Genomic DNA, 21,767 nt, shown 5'->3' with positions numbered 1-21,767 from the left:
CAAGAATTGAAGCCGAACGACCTACTGCAACGCAGAATTTTTGGTGAATGGGCTCTTGGAAAGTCGGCCGAAGATCCACTTTTTTATCGAAAAATTGTGTTCAGCGACGAAGCTCATTATAGGTAAATAAGCAGAATTGTCGATTTTAGAGTGAAGATCAGCCAGAAGAATTGCAAGAGCTACCAATGTATCCAGAAAAGGTCACAGTTTGGAGCGGTTCATGGGCTGGAGGTATCATTGGACCGTACTTCTTCAAAGATGCTGCGAATCGTAACGTAACTGTGAACGGTGAGCGCTACCGTGAAATGATATCCAACTTTTTTTTGCCCAAAATGCAAGAACTTGGCTTGCATGACATGTGGTTTCAGCAAGACGGTGCCACATGCCACACAGCACGCGTAACAATGGACTTGTGGAGAGGCGAGTTCGGTGAACATTTTATTTCACGTTCGAGACCTGTCAATTGGCCACCCGGATCGTGCGATATAACGCCTTTAGATTATTTTTTGTGGGGCTATGTTAAATCTCATGTCTATTCAGACAAGCCTGTTTCAATTAACGCATTGTAAGACAACATTAAAGCATTTATATGTGAGATACCGGCCGAAACATTGGAAAGAGTATGCCAAAATTGGACTAAGCGGATGGACCATTTGAAGCGCAGTCGCGGTCAACATTTGCATGAAATAATCTTCAAACATTAAATTATATGGACTCTACTATCGATTTGAATAAAAATTTCATGCATTTTTCTGAATTTTAAGTGTGTTTTTTGAAAAACTTTCCTATAGGTCTTAAAAAATCACCCTTTAGATGGTTTAGAACTATAATATTTGGGCTGAAAAGTCCCGGGCTAAACACATAGATGACACTAGTTTTATTGCACTCACCTCTTTTCCCAGTTGGTACTAACCTTAAAAAGACAGGTATTAAAATTTCATGATGTTCTTTTCATTAGTTTGTGAGTTGTTGTGCTAAGAACGACACTACTTTTGTTATTTTCAAAAAAATGGATTAAAAAGAATTTTAATTTTACACTGCTTCTTGATGGGGAAAAATATCACTCAGCCGAAAGAATAGCTTGAAAAGTGTTATGGGGACTCCGCTCCATCAGAAACAACAATCAATCGATGGCGTAGAGACACTGATGATGCTCAACGTAGTGAACGGCCAAATGAGGCAGTAACACCAGAAGACATCAAAAAATCCACAAAATCGTTTTAAATGATCGAAAAGTGAAGTTGCATGAGTTAGCTGACATCGTAAAGATATTAAAAGAACGTGTTGGCTTTATATTACATGAGCATGTGACTATGAGAAAGCTTTGTTCTAAGTGGATGCTGCGTTTGTTCACTGTTGACCATAAACAAGACAATGCACCGTATCATAAGTCAAAACTTGCTTCCACATCCACAGTATTCGCCAGATTTGGCTCCCAGCGACTAATGGTAATGCTCGCCGGTAATAGTTTATCACTGAAACAGAGGTCTATTTTGAGGCAAAAGGTAAATCGTTCTACGAAAGTGGCATTGAAATGTTAGAGCGGCGCTGGAATGATTACGTTGTTCCTGATGGGAATTACGTTGATGAATAAAGTTAATTTTGAACTTGTTTTCATTGTTAGGTCCGACACTTTTCAGCCCATGTGTCAGTATCCGTTAGAAACCAGTAAATTGCCTTGCTGGGTTAGGATTAAAATGAGCTTGTGAATATGCATCTATATTACAAGAAAATGTTTACGGAAACAAATAATCGCAATATTCATATCGGCATAGAGAATCATCTGGCTCCATAGGTCATACAGGAACATACATGCACATGAGTACATATATTTGAGTGCGTTCGTTAATAAATATATTTCGTAAATCAAAATTGTGACACAATATCATTGAGTCATCAATGACACACAACCAATATTCCAAAAAAAAAAACCTACACACATCAAGTGAAAGGGAATTAGGCGAACAACACAATCGATGGCGCCGCTTGGTATCCAACCACTACTCACTATTATACCCCGCCCACATTACAGTGCTATTTATTTTCTATCGGGCAGCAGCAACTTAAAAAAACCAATGCACAATAATACAATGAGCTTAATTTTATTTGTAAAGCAATATCTACAACAGCACTTCAGTCACAGTTATTGCTGTAGCTATGCGCGCCATTACCCCATGCAATGACGTTCCGATACCAAATCCGAGCTCCGTCTCCCTCCGAGGCATGATTATCATTGACACCATCTTCAGTCGACGACCTTACACGCAATTATCGCGCGGCCACATTATTGTTATTGTACGCTGGCTGCTGTGTGGATGCGGATGAATATTTCCACCACTGAAGCGCCATTGTTGAAGAGCCACGGCAGTCAGTGGAGGCACTTGAATACGAGCAGTTAATGATGAAAGCATAGTTGATGAGGCGCACGCGATTTACTTTTCAAGGGCCCCATGCACATAAATGAACATTATGGTTGTAACATTTATGATTATAAGTTAAATAGTGGGTCTGAGATACTCAGCTAATAATTGCTCATTAATGCTTCCAAAAATAATAAAAACTTAAAAATTGTAAAGTAAGCTCGTATGCACTTTTCAGACTTCAAGCATATGAAAAGTTTTTATAATTATTATATTATTCTTAATGATACACAAATTTTATTTTACAATACAATTACTTTAGCTTGAAGTTTCTAAGTTTTATCGTAAAAAGTTTTTTTGAATTTCGGGCGGATTATTAGAAGTTAACATTTCCTTATATGTGCGTATGCATATTTGAATGGAAGATATCCTGATTTTACGACCACTGTCGGAAGCCAAATGGAAAAAGGCAAGACGATAAATTTATAACACCCACTCGGACAGTCTTTGTATGACTTCTGCACTCAATTAGAAAGGTCTAACAACTTTTACGAGTCACTTGAAAATTAAGTTGATAATTTAATCTAAGATGATCTATAGGGTGGGCCATGTAAAATTTGCTTTTTGAAACGGCTATAAAAAAAACTATTCAATATTTTTTCAAACTTTTGTTTTTATTTTGAACATTGAACATTGTCATTTATGAATGAAAAATAATATCGTTCAAATGACTGCCACGACTGGCTTTACAGTAGGCCATTCGATCAACCCAATTTCATGAATGACAACTTCGATTTCGTGTTTTAAAGCATCAATCGTCTCTGGATGGTTCGCATAGCATTTGTCCTTAACGGCTCCCCACAAAAAATAGTCCCACGGGCTTAAATCACAGCTCCGAGGCGGCCAATTGATATCAGAATTCAAAAACGGTAGCCAAAAGTTCGAGTGTAACTTTGGCAGTGTGACAAGTTGCACCGTCCTGTTGAAACCAAATGTCGTCCATGCCATCCTCTTCAATTTTTGGAAACAACTCGTTGAGCATATCACGGTAACGCTCGCCAGTTACTGTAACCGCGAAAGAAGAATAAGACTCACCACTTTGGAAATAGGTTTTCAATATTTCCCAATTTTGTTCAAGCGTAAAGCGTCCCATTTCGTAAATATCAAACCTTTAAGTAAATTATGAACACATTTGACATGACATTTGTGTTACCATTCTCAAAAAAATAGGTGGTTCAAAAAGCAAACGCTATATGTCCCACCCTGTTAGAGGGACTAGCGGCTCCATACAAAATTTGAACATGGAAATATCCCTTCTGCTTAATTTCCTAAGTAGCCAATAATTTTAGTTAGAGATTAACACTGAAGACGACGCAACCTTGTCCAAAGCGACAAAGGCTCTCCTGATCTGCAAGCGTCTAGCAGGAAAATACTGGGGCTGTAACCCAAGTATCCTGAGATGGATGTGCATCATGATAATAAGGCGAATGATAACATATGGAACGATTGCTTGGGTATCGAGAGCTGCTTCATCGACAGCGTGGGCAGCATTAATTAAGCTTCAAGGTACAGCATACGTGTGCATCACGAGGGCGATGGAAGGTATGCTCGAGCTGACACCGCTTCACATAATTATTCAGCAATCAGCCAAGCGTACCTTGTTGAAGATTACTAGGGAAGGTTTTCGGTAAAATAAAAGTAATGCCATCTAAAAACATGGAAGTGCTGACGCTGCAGCTTCCACTTACTCAGCTACCAGAGATGATATCACTAAAGTAATCAAATTCGAAAAGAAGTTCAGAGTTGAACCGAACAATAAGTTAGACTGGAGTAGACTTGCATTTGAAAAGAATGTTGAATGGCTCGAAGACCGCAAAAGGCATATGCCCTGGAATTTACGGCCCCAGAACCAAACGCTCTGTGGCGATAGGTAGTTTCCCAAACATCTTCCAAGCGGAGATGTATGCCATCTGCCTGTGTGCAGAGATAAACTTAGACAGAAATTTCTGGAATGAGCGAATTGTCATTCTGATTGACAGTCTGGTGGCACTCATGGCCCTATTCCTGTGAGATTAAATCCTCACTGGTCTTTGAGTGTATTGAGAAATTTAACTTTATAGGAACGCACAATTGCATCCGGCTAATTTGGGACACAGGGGTATAACTGGAAATGAAATACCGGACGCATTGGCGAGAGAAGTTACGGTCTCTTAGGAGTGCAAAGCTAGGACTAAGGGAGGTTTGCTGGCACCAAACTATAAGGCTACGTCAGGCGAAATCCCAACTGGGAGGGTACAACCAACAGAGGTTTAAAAATCATATAACCCTCCCCAAGGATAAACCGAGAATGCTCACAGGCATTCTCAAAGGCCACTGGGGACTGGGAAACCATCTGCATATAATCGGTATTTGGTCTACGGACTCTTGTCGTTTCTGCGACCAGTCTCAGGAGACTCCAATGCACCTTCTCCCGGAAGTAGCGTGGAGAAAGTTGAGACATTTTGGCCAATTTCAGCCAGAAAAAAGGCACATTCGCTCAATCGAACCCAGCCCCATCCTGAGTTTAATAAGGGAACTGGGTCTGGATGAGGTAGTGTGATGAGTAGAGGGCGTAAAAGATCATGAGGTCGAGGTGCAAACCTCATAAAGAATCTAATCTTACACTCAAGATATTTTATACAGTATTGAAATTTCAAAAAATATATACATACGCATTATAAGGAGGATCCAAAAAAAGTTGTTTTTTAAAGTACGGATTAAATTATTAATATGTTGGGAGAACGTTTAAAGGGAATGATTTCTGTGTTTGTATATTGAGGAGAACGCTAGATGAGGACTAATCAAGGCATCTGCAGAGTATAAATGGGGCGCTGTAAAAAGTCTTTCAAAAGCGACGCTTAGATGATAGAAGTGAATAGTTTCTAGACGGTACCTTTTTTATGTCATCTTCGACTTGCAAAATTCGTGATTTCTTTTTGGTGGAAATAATCGTCCGAATGAGTTGACAACTCAAAGGTTGGTGAAAAATTTAAAAAAACTGGCTCTGTCGAGGATGGAAAAAGTCGAACAGATTCGAATCTCTGTGCATGAAACACCAAACGATAAAAAACAGTTTTTTTTAATAGCGGTCGCCCCTTGACAGGCAATGGCAAAACTACACTCGCCAAACAGCCAAAAAGGGTGTAAACGCCAATTATATATACATAAACTAAGTTAGATTACGTTAAATGGATGCCAGAAGAGAGTGCCCACTTGGACGTGCATTAAACTGACGAAAGAATGACTTGAAGTAGTGCCGAGTCTCATAGCACGAATACCTCGCGCATGCATGACCTGCAAGAGCACCCACAAAACTCGAGAGCTGAGGCTTTGTTAATCATAGAAGCAACCTTGAGTGCCTCTGAACCACCCGTGGCCAGAAGGCTCTCGCAACCTTACAGGTTTGTGTACTTGCCGAGCACTCGCTGTGTTGGAGTCCACGAGCAAAGTTCACCTTTTCGGGGCAGACCACAAGTAGTCAAGGGGATCCAATTTTCTCAATTTGTGGGGAAATATGCAAATTTAAAACAACAAAAAAATCGTAATAAAAATAAAAAAATAATATATATAAACAAATTCCTTCCTCTGTAAAAATTTAGATGCATAAAATATATAAAAGGAAAAAAATAGTATTAAATAAAATAAAGCCATTTATCTTCCAACGCATTCACCATATCGCCTATTATATAATCCCATCTTACGGGCCATTTGTCATATTTTAAAGCAGCAATGCCGCTATCAATGTGAATAATCTCCACCGCGCTAAGCCGACAAGTTTGCTGATTTAAAATTGCAATAAATTCACAAGTGAATGCAAGCGGCAGTAGTGGCTTAACTCACACGTATTTTCACTGTATTAATTTGCGACAATGAATGGGATGCTATAAATAAATATGTGCACACTTTCCAATATTGCAGTAGTTTCACCAGCAATCGGCACTTGAGACGACAGAAGCAACCAGAAACTGTGAACCGACAATGACAAATTCACTATATGTAAAGGTATGAATTGCATTTATACAACTATAACACCTCATTATGTCTCCGCTTATGAATAGTTAATTGTACAAATTATTCGCTCTGCATATTTCTTCCTTTTTTCGACCTGATTGCATTGAAAATTCGAATGAATTTGTAAATAAAAAGTCATGCATGCAACTATAAAGATATGTGAGCGCTTTAACGGCTTACTGAGAGAAAAAGCAGTTGTATATGCATACGCAAATAGTTTTAATAGCAGAGCAGTAGCAGGGGAAGCAGCAGCGTATGCTGTATGTGCGGGCATTCGCTATCATAAAAATGTCGTTGTATATTTTATTAAATTCTCAAATTATGAGTGCTATATAAATATAATTGCATTAAATATGTACACACGACATATGAGGGGCATATGAGTAATAAACTTAATGGAATATTAATCTATCACACGACATGTTAAGTAGTGCTCATGGAGAGTGCAATTGTTATTGGAATTGCAGTAGTGACGGTGCAGGTTTGAGAGTATAGTAATAAAAACGCTAACATTTGCAGTATCTATTTTTATGGTTAGGGAAGAGATTCGTTTAGGTCTGAAGTGATTTAAATTAAAGCAATTTGCAATGTTTTATGACATCGGGGTTCTATTATTATTCTTTTCGTTTTTCTTTTTCCTTTCTTATTAAGAAAGAATTTGCTTTTCATTAATAATGCAAGCGATTGTCCTAAATGTGCATGCATCTGCATTTTCTGTTTGATGCAACGAATGTGGAAAACTGCGCATGTTCGTATATGCTTTTGACATCTGCATGACAACTTATTTGGGCTGGAAACTTTGTGGAAAGGAAATGGTTGAGTGACACGTACGAGTTCGCTACGAATACATTTAACAAGCCACAACTGTATAAAGGCATAGGCTGTAAGGGCCAGCGGGGGTGCAGGGGATAGTCAAAGGAGAGACTGGGATTATGAGAGAATTCGATACGGGATATACAAATAATAATAAGAAAATATAAAAAAAAAAAAATTAAAACAAATGAAATAAAATGAAATGAAGTGAAACAAAATGGAATAAAGTAAAATAAAATAAATTCAATGGAATAAAATAAGTAAACAATTTTCATTGATAAAATATTTATGTAATATTAAAAACCAACAAACAAATTTAAGTAAAACAAAAGAAAAATGAAATAAAGTGAAATAAGTGAAACAAAATGGAACAAAGAAAAATAAAGTAAATTCAATGAAATCAATTAAATAATACAAATTTTATTAAAAAACAAAACGTTTATATAATAACAATAAACACCAAATAAAACAACTAATCAAAACAAAACAAAATAAAATTAATTCAAATCAAATAGACAACAAATTAAATTTAATAAAAACAAAAAAAAAAATAATATAATAATAAAAAACTAAATTGAAATAACATGAAATCATATATATATTGTATGTATACACATACGTACACTCTTTTCGGGTGTTTGGCTGAGCTCCTTCTCTTATTTGCAGTGTGTGTCTTGATATTTTTGCACAAATGGAGGTACCTATCACAGTTTTACACCGACTCCGAATAGCAGATATTTTTCATGAGCAGCTTTTTCATGACAGAAATACACTCGGAGGATTGCCATTGCCTGCCAAGGGGTGACCGCTGTTAAAGCAAATTTTTTCTTCATTTTGGTCTTTCACCGAGATTCGAACCAACGTTCTCTCTGTGAATTCAGAATGGGAGTCACACACCAACCCATTCGGCTACGACAGCCATGAAATCAAAAAACATACAACAAATACGAAAAATAAAAAAATATTAGCAGCTCATTCGTACGAACGTAAAATGGACAAACTGCTCTATGAACTTCGCGAACAGATTTATTTTTTTAAAGTAAATTTCCACAGTTTTGAAACGTTGCTCTGGCGTTAAACAATTTACGATGACTTGTCAAGTCTTACTGAAGAAAAATGTCATCACAGTTTGCCATTCTGAAACCATGGTTATCGATGCCTCATGTAAAATTCTCATGCTAAGAAAACACCCAATATTAATTGATGATTTTAAAAAGGTTCACATCAATTGAAACATCGATATCTTGAATGAAATAATAAAAAATAGCAATATAACTCCGTCGAACTTGGGATTCGTAAGAATGATAGTTAGGATAAACCGAAACCGAACGCATATGATGGCGCAAAATTAATCACCCTATCGAAATATTTACAATTGTTGCAAGTGGTAGTGTACGAGCCTGTCCATCACATTTTTTTAAATTTATAAATTTTGCAAACTGTGTCATACGTCAATCACTTGTGACACTTGTGAACTAGACAGCTGCAGTAGACAAACAGACAAGCAGTGGAAGCCGGGAAGGTCAAAAAAAAAAGATGCTCATCACTCAAAATAATGTTTTTCTACTAAATGTAGTAAAAAAGATTATTAAAAAACAAGGTTAGATGATTAATTTTGTGCCACCTTGTACATACATATACCAGAGCGTTCAATAATGTGTGTGACTGACACATAGATGGCGGCACTAGTACTAAATCAATATTTTTTTCGAAAGTTGGCAACCTTTTTAGGCTTACTGTCAAAATCATATGTTAATCCGACCATTTTTTTACAAGTTACAGTGCTTTAAGTGACGCTACTTTTGAGTTTTTAAAAAAATTAATTCAAAGCAATTCCGTGTGCTGATTTATCATTGTTTTTTAATAAAAAAAAAATACTGTTCAATGCCAGGAATGGCTTGAAAAACATTATTCGGACTCTGCTCCATCAAAAAGAAGCATTTGTTATTGGTATGCCGAATTCAAACGTGGTCGTACAGACACCGATGACATCCCATCTACTGGAAGTCCAAATAACGCTGTTATTCCGGAAAACGTTGAAAAAATACTGAATATCATTATGTCCGGCCGTAAAGTGAAAGTGAGGGAGATTGCTGACATTCTAAAGATATCAGCAGGCAGTGTACACACCATAATACACGAACATTTGGGTATGAAAAAGGTGTTTTCCAAATGGGTGCCGCGTTTGCTTACACCGGAGCAAAAACAACAACGAATCGATGATTCAAAGAGCTGTTTGGACATGTTTACGCGCAATAAGTCGGAGTTTTTGCGTCGGTACATCACAATGGATGAAACATGGATCCACCATTTCACTCCAGAGTCAAATCGGCAGTCTGCTGAGTGGCATGCAGTCGGTGAAAGCCGCCCAAAGCGACCAAAAACGCAGCAGTCGGCTGGCAAGATTATGGCGTCTGTATTTTGGGATGCGCATGGAATAATATTCATCGACTATCTCCAGAAAGGGCAGACCATCAACAACGACTATTATATAGCGTTATTGGAGCGTTTGAAAGACGAAATCGCAAAGAAACGGCCTCATATGGCGAAGAAAAAAGTTTTGTTCCACCAAGACAATGCACCGTGTCACAAATCAATGAAAACGATGGCAAAATTGAACGAATTGGGCTTCGAATTGCTTCCCCATCTACCGTACCAGAATTGGCCCCCAGCGACTACTGGCTTTTCGCAGACCTCAAAAAGATGCTCCGTGGTAAGAGATTTGGCTCAAATGATGAAGTAATCGCCGAAACTGAGGCCTATTTTGAAGGCAAAGAAAAATCGTTTTACAAAGGCGGTATCGAAAGATTGGAAAAGCGTTGGAATGATTGTATCTCCCTAAAGGGGACTATGTTGATGAATAAAAACGAATTTTGGCAAAAAAATGTGTTTTAATTAATTAGTCACACACATTATTGAACGAAGTTTATGTTTACCAACTCGAGTTAAATGCGACAAATTCTTCTCAGAATCGTGGATAGTATTTTTGAGAACAACGAAATTGTTTCCGGAAGAGTCGAGTCAAATCCGACAAATTTTGTTCAGAGTCGTGGAGTCGTTTCCAGAACGAAATATTTTATTTCTAAACATACATAAGTAACATTTGTTTATGTATTAAATAATAGGTTAAAATAGCAAACAAAAAAATTAAATTAAAGTTGGAAATAAAACTTAAACTGGTAAAACTACAAGGTATCCCCGTTTTTTTTTAATTGAATGAGGAATTGAGGAATTATTTGAAAGAAAGAAAAAAATATTTATATTTAATCATAGTAAATAATTGGCGTGTATCGCCCACCATAATCCCCACATATTGCACCCGACTAACTGCTCTCATTTTAGCCGCACACAAACTCTCACTCAAATTCCAATCACTTTAATGATGTAGAATTTGCAAACTTTCCGTCATAAACTGCAAATTATATACATCTAAGGCTCGAATGTTTATTAAAGCAATACCGATTTGTTATGCAAATTATTGAGATTGAACTGTAAGCCACCCGCTGTTGCCAACTGCCTCCACTCCTCGCCACAATTATTGATCGATCAATAAGCAGGCAAGCGCGAACTTACTGACTTTTATCGGCCTAAAAGTATCTGCAAATAAATTCGTTGTTGGGTGGATGTGGGTGTAATTGTACAGACCGAAATACAAAAACAAAAAAAAAACAAAAATACAAAAAAAATAGAAAAAATGTCCATAAAAGTAGGCGCACTAACAAATACAAAAAAAAAAAAAATGTGAATACACAGGAAGCAAAATAATGTGAGGGAAATTGCGAAATTCAGCAATACAGAGCCGAAGTAAAACTGGGTTATTGCAACAGCCGTGGCGGGTACGCGGGTTCTTCTAAACCGTCATCTCATCGCCGCCGCGTATAGGCGTGTCAGTCGAGCGCAATGCGTTTTGGATGACATAAGAAACCCATTAACCCATATTCGGTTAACAAATAGTCGATGATTGTGCCAAAGATGGCATTAGCAAGCGATTTGATGCGCGAGAAGGTTGGTGATTGTAACGATGACGGCGACAAAAATGATGAGAAAACGAGGATTTTGAGGTCAAAGCTGTAAAAGTAATATTATCTTCCTGCTTGTGGTTGAATTTTCATTGCCGTCCGAAAAAGCCAGCTCCGTCAGTCAACCAGCCCCCCCCCCCCCCGATTGCATGCATTTGCCAAAAAGCGGAATAGATGTGTAGCGGCGCGAAAATACTTCCTTTGAATTAGCATGGCTAGCAAGCGAAGTGACAAAAGGTCCACAACAAACAAGCTGTTGTCGGGGATGCGCCAAGAATTATGAAAATTACAAATAATTTTGCCTTAACGTACGCGGCGTCATAAGGACAACTGTGCGATTTGCTAAAGACGGAGAGGAAGTGTGCGATTTTTCTTATTAGTGAGCAAAAACAATATGTCGAGAATGACATGTGCACTTGTATATGTTAGTATGTATGTATGAACATGCCGTTGTCCATCCATCCATGTGTGCGTGCTTAAGTGCGTTCGCAAGCATTTGTTTTTGCTTAATAGTCTGTGAATGTTTGCTAATATGAACAAAAAAAAAAAATGATTACACCGTCGAGTAAAGCACAGAAGCGGGAAAGATTCACAGCAAATATGTGAGTGAACAAACATATGAGGCGTACTTTAGTTTTATTTTTAACAGAGAGATTTAGCTGATGTAGCAAAATAGGCCGCAACTGCCGCCAGCCGAGACACCAACGCTAGCGCCAGCGCCAAACACACAGGCCCACTTTTGAGATACCCAGTTATGCATGAATGTATTTATGTATGTATGTGTGTAATTACTGGTATGCAGTTACAAACATTTTGCCTTGGTTTGCAGCTGATTATCTGTTCTTGGCCATGAACACTCAAATACATTTATGGATATGCATCTATGTGTGTTAAAATATATAACTAGGTTGTACATGGGGGCTGGGAAGCAGTATTATATGCATGTAGTATGGCAATGGTGTCAAAAGGTCAAGCAAGATGGCGCACATACACACAAGCGCACATATTAAAAGTTTTATGCGAAAGAAATATATAAAGAATATGCACATATTTCTATGTATTGGCAATAAACTGCAACATTTTTGTTATATGCAATTAATATTTAAGTACACCAGTGTACAAAATAATAGCGTTGTGATAGATTCGGAAGTATTGGCAATTTACTTTTTGTATTTAATTTTAAGAAATTTTCTATAAATATACAAATAAAACTAAGTATATCAAGCCTTGGGCAAATTTACAAAAAAACACACAAATTTTCAGTAAATTTTCAAGATTTTAATTTACTTAAAATAAAAAAAAAAATCAGTATGCAGCTCGTAACCCAAAATAAAAGGAGCATCATTTCACGCCGCCGTAATAGTGGGTGCCCCCGGCTGGAAATGGCAAGCCTTGGAGTGTATTTTTGCCATGAAAAAGCTTCTCATAATGAAACCATTTCCCGTTTGAAGGCGGCATAAAACTGTAGGTCCAGCTATTTGTGGTGCAAAATCCGTAGAAATATTGGAAAACTGTTTCGGACTGATACTCTAAAGAAAACAGCCGCAACCGCTTACGATTGGCATGAACGCTTCAGAAGAGGATGACGAACGTAGTAGCAGGCCACATTCAGCCTGATTACATACCATCCTGATCAAAAAGTTCCCGGAACAGCCGCCGATGCCGTTTTACTTTTTTTTTCCAGTGAGAATGACGAACGTAGTGGCAGACCGTCGGCATCGAAAACTGTTGAAAACATCAATCAAGTGAAAGAAAAGTTGATCAATAACCGTAAATTAACCATCAGAGAGCGGGCAGAGGACTTGAACATTGCTGATGAATTCGTTCAATGCATTGTAGTTAATGATTTGCGTTTGCGCCGTGTTGTTGCAAAGTTGGTCCCAAAGGACCTGATTTTCATGCGTTGATAGCGCAAAATACATGATTTTGAAGGCTCAATCCGATCCAACGTTCATCAAACCCGTCATTAATGGACACAGATGTGAATTTATGAATACGACACGCAATCCAGACATCAGGCGAGACCAACAAAACCACGTCTTTTTCAGTCAAAAAAGAAACCGATGTTCACTGTTTTTATGGATTATAGTACAACTTTTATACACCACAAATTTTTGCCAGAAGGTCAGGCAAGGTTAATCAGGTCTATTATTTGAGCGTTACGAGACATTTACGAGAAGCAAGTCGTCAAGAAAGAAAGGATTTGTGGGAGTAATGTTTATTCTTTCTGGAGCGCTTTAGAACGGTTTATGCCTCTTATGGCTCTGACACAAACAACATTGAAAGAATTTAATAAAATTTCAAATACTTTGGATTTGGAGTTTTCATTTTCTAAGCAAACTTTCAATTTGTCACGGAATGAATTATATAGAATGTATGAGCTAAAGGGTTTTCCAATAAGAGGTGTTATTCCCGTAAAAGATCAATAGTTTCGTTGCATGTGTGGCACGTAGCCCCGTTTTGTTGAAAATAAAAGTTGTCCGAATCAATACCATCCCATTTCGGCCATAAAAAATCGTTAATCAAATCTCGATAGCGCAATCCATTCACCGTAACTGTTCCCCCAGCTTCATTTTCGAAAAAGTATATTAATATCCAATGACTCCGCCGGACCACAAACCGTACCAAACAGTCACACGTAGAGGATAGTGAGGCTTTTCAACAATAACTCTTGGATTTTCTGAGCCCCAGATCCGACAATTTTGCTTGTTGACGAAGCCACCGAGATGGAAATGGGCCTCATCACTCAAGATGATTTTTCGATGCAATTCGGGATCATTTTCATACATTTCAACGACCCAATCAGCAAAGACACGACGTTGTTGATGATCGGTTAAGAGGACTTTATAAGCCTTAAGACCCAAATCTTTATGCAAAATACGGTGTAATGACGCTTATGGAATGCCTAATTCCAAAGAAGGACGAGGAATGGACAAACCTGGGTTTCCTGCAGGACTTTCGGCTACAACAGCAATAGTTTCGTCTGTTCTTGAGTGACGTGCACGGGTTTTATTCTTCACATCACTAACTTGTCTCAACAACTCGAGTTTTTTCACCAATTTCTGTAATGCGTTCCGACAAGGTGCTTCACGATGACCCAAAAATGTTCGAGTTTTACGAACCGTCTCTGCCAAATTTCCACCATTTTTATAGTGAATTTTAATCATTTCAACACGTTATTTAAGCGTGTATCGTTCAATTTTTATTAATGGTGTAGTTTCTACTTGTCAAATATCAAAAAATGACAGCTTCAAAAGTGACATCTACCGAAATAGCGGGCTATTCAAAATAACACCTGTTATTCGAAACCCTTTTTTTATCGTAAAGTTTTTCTGTTGTGGTCTGTACAAAATCATGTGTTTCATGTGTTAAAAAAAAAAGTATAGAAAAAAAAATCTAGTATGTAAATTAAAAAGGGGCTTTAAGTAGCTAAATATTGATTATTCATTGATTTTATTTTTGTAGAAGGAGTGAGCAATTTTCTTCCATTTAAAAAATATCTTGAGCAACAAGTTATAAACTTTGATTTATGTGATTTCAATTGTAGAATGAACAGTATTTTTGTAAAAAGTTAGACAAAATTAAATAAATATAAACGACTTTGAAAAACCACTTATTTTCAGTCAGTACTGGTTTGGCAGACGATTTAATTTTCTTAGTTTAAACGCGAAATTAATATAGAAACTTACGGTTTTGTTGCTCAAATAATTTGTTATTAGTAAAAATAATATTTGCTTCACACATTTATTATTGTGAACACTGCTGTATGTGCGTTTGCTGATTTCGCAAGTACCGTTGCATAAGCACGAACACATATGTGTGTTAGTGTAAGATCGTATACCGCATATTAGATATTAATCATGTATCGTGTTCTGTTATGCCGCTTTTAATTAAACCTAAACACGTCAGTTTATGCATGACGGAGCGTATGAGTAATGCGATTACTGGGAATAATTGACTCATACACAAGCACGCGTATGTGGGAGTGATCAACCGTGTTTTTAGAGATTTTCTTGGAATTTTTCGCACTATTTTATGGCATCGTTTGTTGAAACCTTTATCAATGATGGTTATGGGTATGCCACGGTTGCTTTACTTTTGATAGGCGATTCACACTATTGGGTGATGCCTTTTCCTTGCCGCTATTCAGGAGGGAGGGGGGGCTGGGCGGCAAAAAATATAGCAAAATCTTAAATTAACAAGTTAATTAGTTAAGCTAAGAAATTTTAAATGATATGAAAGATCTATTATCACCTTATTTGACCTTAAAATTTGTTATTGTGAATTTTTATTAACTATGAAAATGTTTGTATTCACCTAAGTTTTAAAACGAAACACGTGCCGAATTAATAATACTCAAAAAACGGTTGATGTGATCTTTTTTCACTCGCTTAAACTGTGTTCTTAAATATACCGGCCGTAAAGATTTTGAAACAACTCAGCAAATCTGTTGACTATTTTCATAAATTCTAAATGATGGTCAAAAAGAGTTTAAGGTCTGTTTTATATTTTCAAAACGAATTCGAATAGACTTTTTGATGCCTCTATTGATGCCGTACTCAAAATTCTGGACGTAGCCTACATTTTACCAAAAATCGCGCTTTTTTGGAGTAATCAAAAATATGACCTGTGAAACCTCATCGATTAGCATTTCGTTTTTAAGTTTCACGAGAAAAGTTTCCGAACCGTGTTATCTCTCGAAGAGGTAATCACATTTTGCCACCGAAATCTTGTGATTTAATACCTTGTGACTTTTTTCTTTGTGGCCAGGGTGAAAGAGAAGGTCTACGCCAACAGCCCAGGGTCAATTTAAGACCTCAAAGATGGAATTCGTGAGGCTATCGAGGACATAGGGCAGCCACTTTACAATTCGGTTATGGAATATTTCATGAAGAGGATATTGTCCTGTAAGCGTGGTCGTGGTGGCATATTTCTTTGAATATCAAAATAACACCAACAAAAACACTATATTAGACTCATTTGGGTCACAGCGGGATACAGGGAAACTGCTGGGCTGATGAGCTGGCTGGTCAAGGGAACCAAGAGGCGGTTTCGTCGCAAAATGAGAGGATTGTGGTTCCCTTGAGAACCTGTGGTCTACTCCTGGAAAGGTGGATTTCACATTAACTCAGCGAGCGCTGGGCTAGTGCGCGAACGTGCGAGATCGTTCTGGCCACAGGTAGATCGGGGGCGTTCGAGCGCACTTCTAAGGCTAACAAAGCCGCAGCTCTCCAATTTGGTAGGTGTCCTTACCGGACATCGTCCGTTATGTGTCCAAGCGGTGAGGCTTGGGTTTGTTTCAAGTCCTTTCTGCAGCAGTTGTCTGGAGGACGAGGTCGACTCATTTTAGCACCTTCTTCTCAGCTGCTCTGCTCTCGTCGGGCAAAGATTTAGACATCTGGGCTTTCACTTTTTGCTACACCTGCAGATATTGCGGGTTTAGATATCACACACCTGGTGAAATTCATCAGTAGCTTGAAGCGGTTAATACGAATGTAATTAGCCATTGTTGGTCGTCATTCTTTATTCAAAGCACCTTCTTTCTTTTCTTCAACCTGTGTGGTTGCTTCCCTTAGTCTTTTTCTCTCCTCTTCCCCCGTTATGTAATAACAGTGCACAATTTTTGAATTTTTGTCCAAGAGGGCCCCTCACAAGGGCAGCCATTTACTCTACCCTGACTGTTCTGGAATGGCTTCGGGTTGCACTTCAGCCTGAAGTGGAAATTTTGCTTATTGACGTAGCAATTAAGCCAAAACTGGGCCTCAGCACTCAGCTCTCGTCGTTGGCCTGAGCGCGCAATGAATACTTTCCACAGAGCGTCGATTTTCGTATTAGAATTGGTCGATTTGTAAACGTTGTCGAGTCTTTCCATGGTGAAGTGTTATGAATACTAAAGAAAATATGTATTTAGTATGACAGTAGTCACTGTCAAAAAACCCTATCGGAAAAAGTATAATAACGCCAAGCTGATCACCTTTTATAAGCACTTGAAGCTGAGAAATTGGGTGTGACTTTTCATTTGCAATATTTTGTGTAACATTTTTAATGATTTTTTTTATTGTGTCCTACATTTTTAACACAGGTTTTTTAAGTAAATGCGAGAAACTTCTTCTTTTTGCCTGAAATTGTTTAATTTTGAGGACTTGTGACTATAACTTGCTGAGTAAGCTTGAGGAGGCCGTGATCGTGAAGGGAGTTGATAATTTTGTTTTTTGTTTTTCAGAAACTAAGCTGAAAATTGACGTGGTAAGACGTAAGATCTTGGGTACAGTATTGCATATAGTTTTAAATACAGTCGCTCGTTAACTCAAATCGCTGCATTAAAAATTCCATATGAACTCAACAGTTTGGTAGAGCATGGCAAGTATGTATGTATGTATGTAAGTCTATAAAAGTGCACATTTTTCACCTTCTGTCACTCTTAAATGTTTGCTTAATAAAAGCAAAAAAAAAAAAGACCTGAGTTGGTAACTTATTTTACGTCTCAATGATCTCCAGCAGCTGTATACTTAAAATGAACTGTAGCGTGTACGCTCCGCACTTTCTTTTCGCTTTTTCTTTTCGAGTTCCCCCGTTCATGCTGCTGGCAGTAATGCATTTCATAAATAGCTAACGTAAGGAAATCAAATTTAAAGAGGAAGAAGACCTTGATATGCAACAACAGCATTAAAGTGGCATGCGCTCACAAATACAAATACACTTTTCGCAGTACATGCGCACATAAAACGGAAGGACAAGCTGATACACTGCTGTGGACTTGGGGGAAGAAACACTATGCAATTAGGGTGGCGCGGTGCAAGCAAAGCAACAAAGTTGCAGCAGAAAGTTAAGAAATGAAAATAAAATTCTTAATGGCAAATACTTTTGGGACTGTGTATGTGTCCGGATGGTTGGTGGCGGTGACCGTAAGCGAAGAGCGCAGAGATGGCGACTATAACAATGACAGCGACAACGACAACGACAGCGACAACTATCTGCCGGAATTGCAGCAACGACAAGCAAGCAACACAAACCGAAATTGCGAAAACACCTACAACAATAATTTCAGAAGAAGAACCAACTATAGCTGTTGTTGTGTGAGCCGATGAAGCAATGCACCAAAGTTCAGGTTGATGCAGAGGCATTGCGAATATAAGCAACAACTTGTGAAAGCGGTTGAAAGACTGTCGGAGAAGCTCTTGAAACTTTTGAAAGTTGCAATTTGGATAAAAAGAGCAACAAACGGATAGAGATAAATAGACATGATTTTTAAGGCATCCACATTTGATATACAAGTACATATAAGTATATGTCGGTGGCGTATGTATGTTTGCAACAGAATTCATGGTGAAAAGTATGTTGCGTGAACGGCTAAGTAAGCAGCTGGCAGCTGGCGAGAAACGCAGGCAAACTCAAATCAAGACAAGCCATAAACATTTCTTCCCGAACAAAAAAAAAAACACGAAAAACTTGCAGCATAAAAAGCAGGAGTGGCACACATCGCCTTAGAGGCAGCTCAGGAGTCTGTGCGGCGTCTGAAAACAGATTGGAAACTATTGATTTTGTGTAAGCTAGGCACATACAACTACAATATGTGCGCGTGTTAAAAAGTTGTTGCTGCTTTTGCTGATGTTGCGCCATCCATAACTTTCGAGTATTTATGGGTTCCGTTGCACTAGCAGCAGCTACTTGGCTGCGGCGAGCACAATTTAATGAGCAAATTTTTGCTCGCATATACCATTGGCTCATGTTTGGCTTTAATGCCATACATGAACACCAACGTACACGAATATGCACATGCATATAAGCGGAGAAGCCAAACGGCAGTCGAAGGCTTGACAATACTTGGGAATTGTATGAAAAATGTATATACGTCTGATACTTTTGTAAAAAATTATATTTAAATTTTAACTTAAAACAAGTAAGAAAGTGCGAAATTCGGTCTGGATCGGTGTTTATATACTTACATACATTTTTCAAAAATTTTATTTGGGTAACTTTTTTTTTAATCAATCTAACTCAAAGACAATGAGAGGTGTAGCTTGCAATATCAGACGGAAATTTAGTCCTACCCTATAAAAAGTGGACGTGGTTCCAATCAGAACTCAATAATATTCAGGACGAATCTAAACAAGTTAGCGAACAATGGAAATGTTCTTCTTGATTGGCGCGATAACCGATCTTGAAATACAACGCAGAATCTCTCTTGCCAACAAGTGCTACTTTGAACTGAGTAGACAACGGAGCAGTAAAGTCCTCTCTCGACGAACAAAACTAACACTCTAAAAGGCTCTCATCATGCCCGTCCTAAAGATGATGCGACGCTTGGAGTGTTTGAGAGAAAGATTCTGCGCAAGATTTTTGGACCTTTGTACGTTGGCAGCGCCGAATATCGCAGGCGATGGAACGTTGAGCTGAATGAGCTTTACGACCAGCTGGGTGTAGCAGAGGAAGAGGAAGGCCTCCTCTGCGTTGGAAAGATCAGGTGGAGAAGGACTTGGCTTCACCTGGTGTGTCCAACTGTCGCCGGTTAGGACGAGAAAGAAACGACTGGCGCGCTTTGTTAAACTCGGCCAAAATCGTGTAAGCGGTTATAGCGCCAATTAAGAAGAAGAAGAGAAGGGTAACTGCCTATTTTTCAAAATTTTACTTCAGGTGTATATTTTTTCGAGTTTTTCATTTGTTCCAAGTTTTAGTAATTTTGCTAATTGATAACCGAGATGCCATGTTTTTTTTTGCTTTTTTAAAAATTACCGTTATGTAGGAGAAGTTATTTCTGGAAGTGTTATACCTGTTACGAATCCCAATTAAAATTCGCAACACCTTAGGGGAAAAAATTGTCGAAAATCAACGAGAAAATTTAGTCACTTGAAACTTGCATTTTGCTTTTTTTCCAAAATTTTGAACAAAAAGTGAAATTATTTTTGTTTTGTTTTTGAAATTTGTTAAATTTTTCTAAATTTTGAAAAGAAGTTAGAACTTTGCATTAAATTGGTTTTTATTGTAGAAAGCACTGGACTTTTATAAAGACATAAAATAATTAAATACAAAAAAAAAAAAAAAAAAATAATAAATTAAAAAAATAATATAAATAAATAAAAAAAATAAAAAAATAAAAAGGAAGAAAAGTGAAATTATTTTTTGTTTTGTTTTATGTTTGAAATTTGTTAAATTTTTCTAAATTTTGAAAAGAAGTTAGAACTTTGCATTAAATTGGTTTTTGTTGTAGAAAGCACTGGACTTTTATAAAAGCATAAAATAATTAAATACAAAAAAAAAAAAAAATAAAAAAAATAAATTTAAAAAAAATAAATGAAAAAAAAAAATAAAAGGAAATATTTGCTAATTCGTCGCGCTCCTATTATTTTGATCACAGGCGTGTATATTGATTTCACAGTTTCTCTGGCATCACAACTCCAAGTAACTAACTGTCTTCAGCCAATTTCAACAAATGTCATCAAATCTTTTCTAAACTGTAATCGTGCGCGTAGGCGGGTATTTATCCCAGCCAACAACATGCCATCATTTATTGATTACTCATACGCCAACGCGTACCCAAACGTGCGATAAACGGCTGACGACAAGCAGTTATACAACGATAAAGTGATTGGGCAAGTGAGCAAACAGTTTTTATTAAATTTAGTAGCAGCTTATTGAGTTAAATTTATGAATGCATGCTGTCAAATGTGCGTACGTATGTGTGTATATGTGTATGTATAAGTGCTTCGAATGATGTATTTATTTGTTTGCACTTGTGTCTGTATTTATTTAACTACATACATACACTCGTAGCAACACATTTCTTATAGTTGCGATGACTGCCAATGTAGTAATTTTTTTTATGTGCGGCGTTTTGTGTTATAAATCAAGAGAAAGGGGAGTGAAATGTTGCTTGAAAGAAAGTGAGCGAATTCGCCGCCGCTAGTTCGTGTCGCTGCCATTGTTGTCACATTTTCGACATAAACAATTGTTTGTTAGGTGGCGGACAAGTGTTTAAAACAACAATGGCGCAACTTAACAACAGCAGCCCAAGCCGCACAGAGCAGCACCAGTTGTAGCAAAGGCAGCGGTGTGACAAGTTAGTTAGTTGGTTGGTTGGTTGGTTGGTTGGTTGGTTGGTTGGTTGTTTGTTTACTGGTAGTGACAGCATGTGGCAGCGCAAGTGGAGCGTTAGTAAGTATGCCAACTCAAATTCTTTCAGGAAAAAAATTATAATAAACAAAATGAACCACAACATTGCGCACATAGAGTTAATAAATCTAATGCATAAGTATATAAATATATGTACTGTATGTAGATATGTATGCACGATATTGCATGGCGGGATCAAGAAACTTGTATGGTAGGTAAAGTTTGGTATTGTTCTTTTTAGACACGTGTTTTGTTTTTGAAAACTATCCAATATCTGCAGATTATATAGCACTTTGAAGTTAAAGAATTACCGTTTTTACATGATTTTGGGTGTTTATTATAATACATCGAACATTGGGCGAGTGGCAAGTTTCTTTGAGATATCTCACTTTTAAGCCCAGTTACTGTGCAATAA

Source organism: Anastrepha ludens, chromosome 2, assembly GCF_028408465.1.
Source record: "Anastrepha ludens isolate Willacy chromosome 2, idAnaLude1.1, whole genome shotgun sequence".
Taxonomy (NCBI): domain Eukaryota; kingdom Metazoa; phylum Arthropoda; class Insecta; order Diptera; family Tephritidae; genus Anastrepha; species Anastrepha ludens.
The sequence above is the reverse complement of the archived record's forward strand: the minus strand, read 5'-3'. Positions refer to the sequence as shown.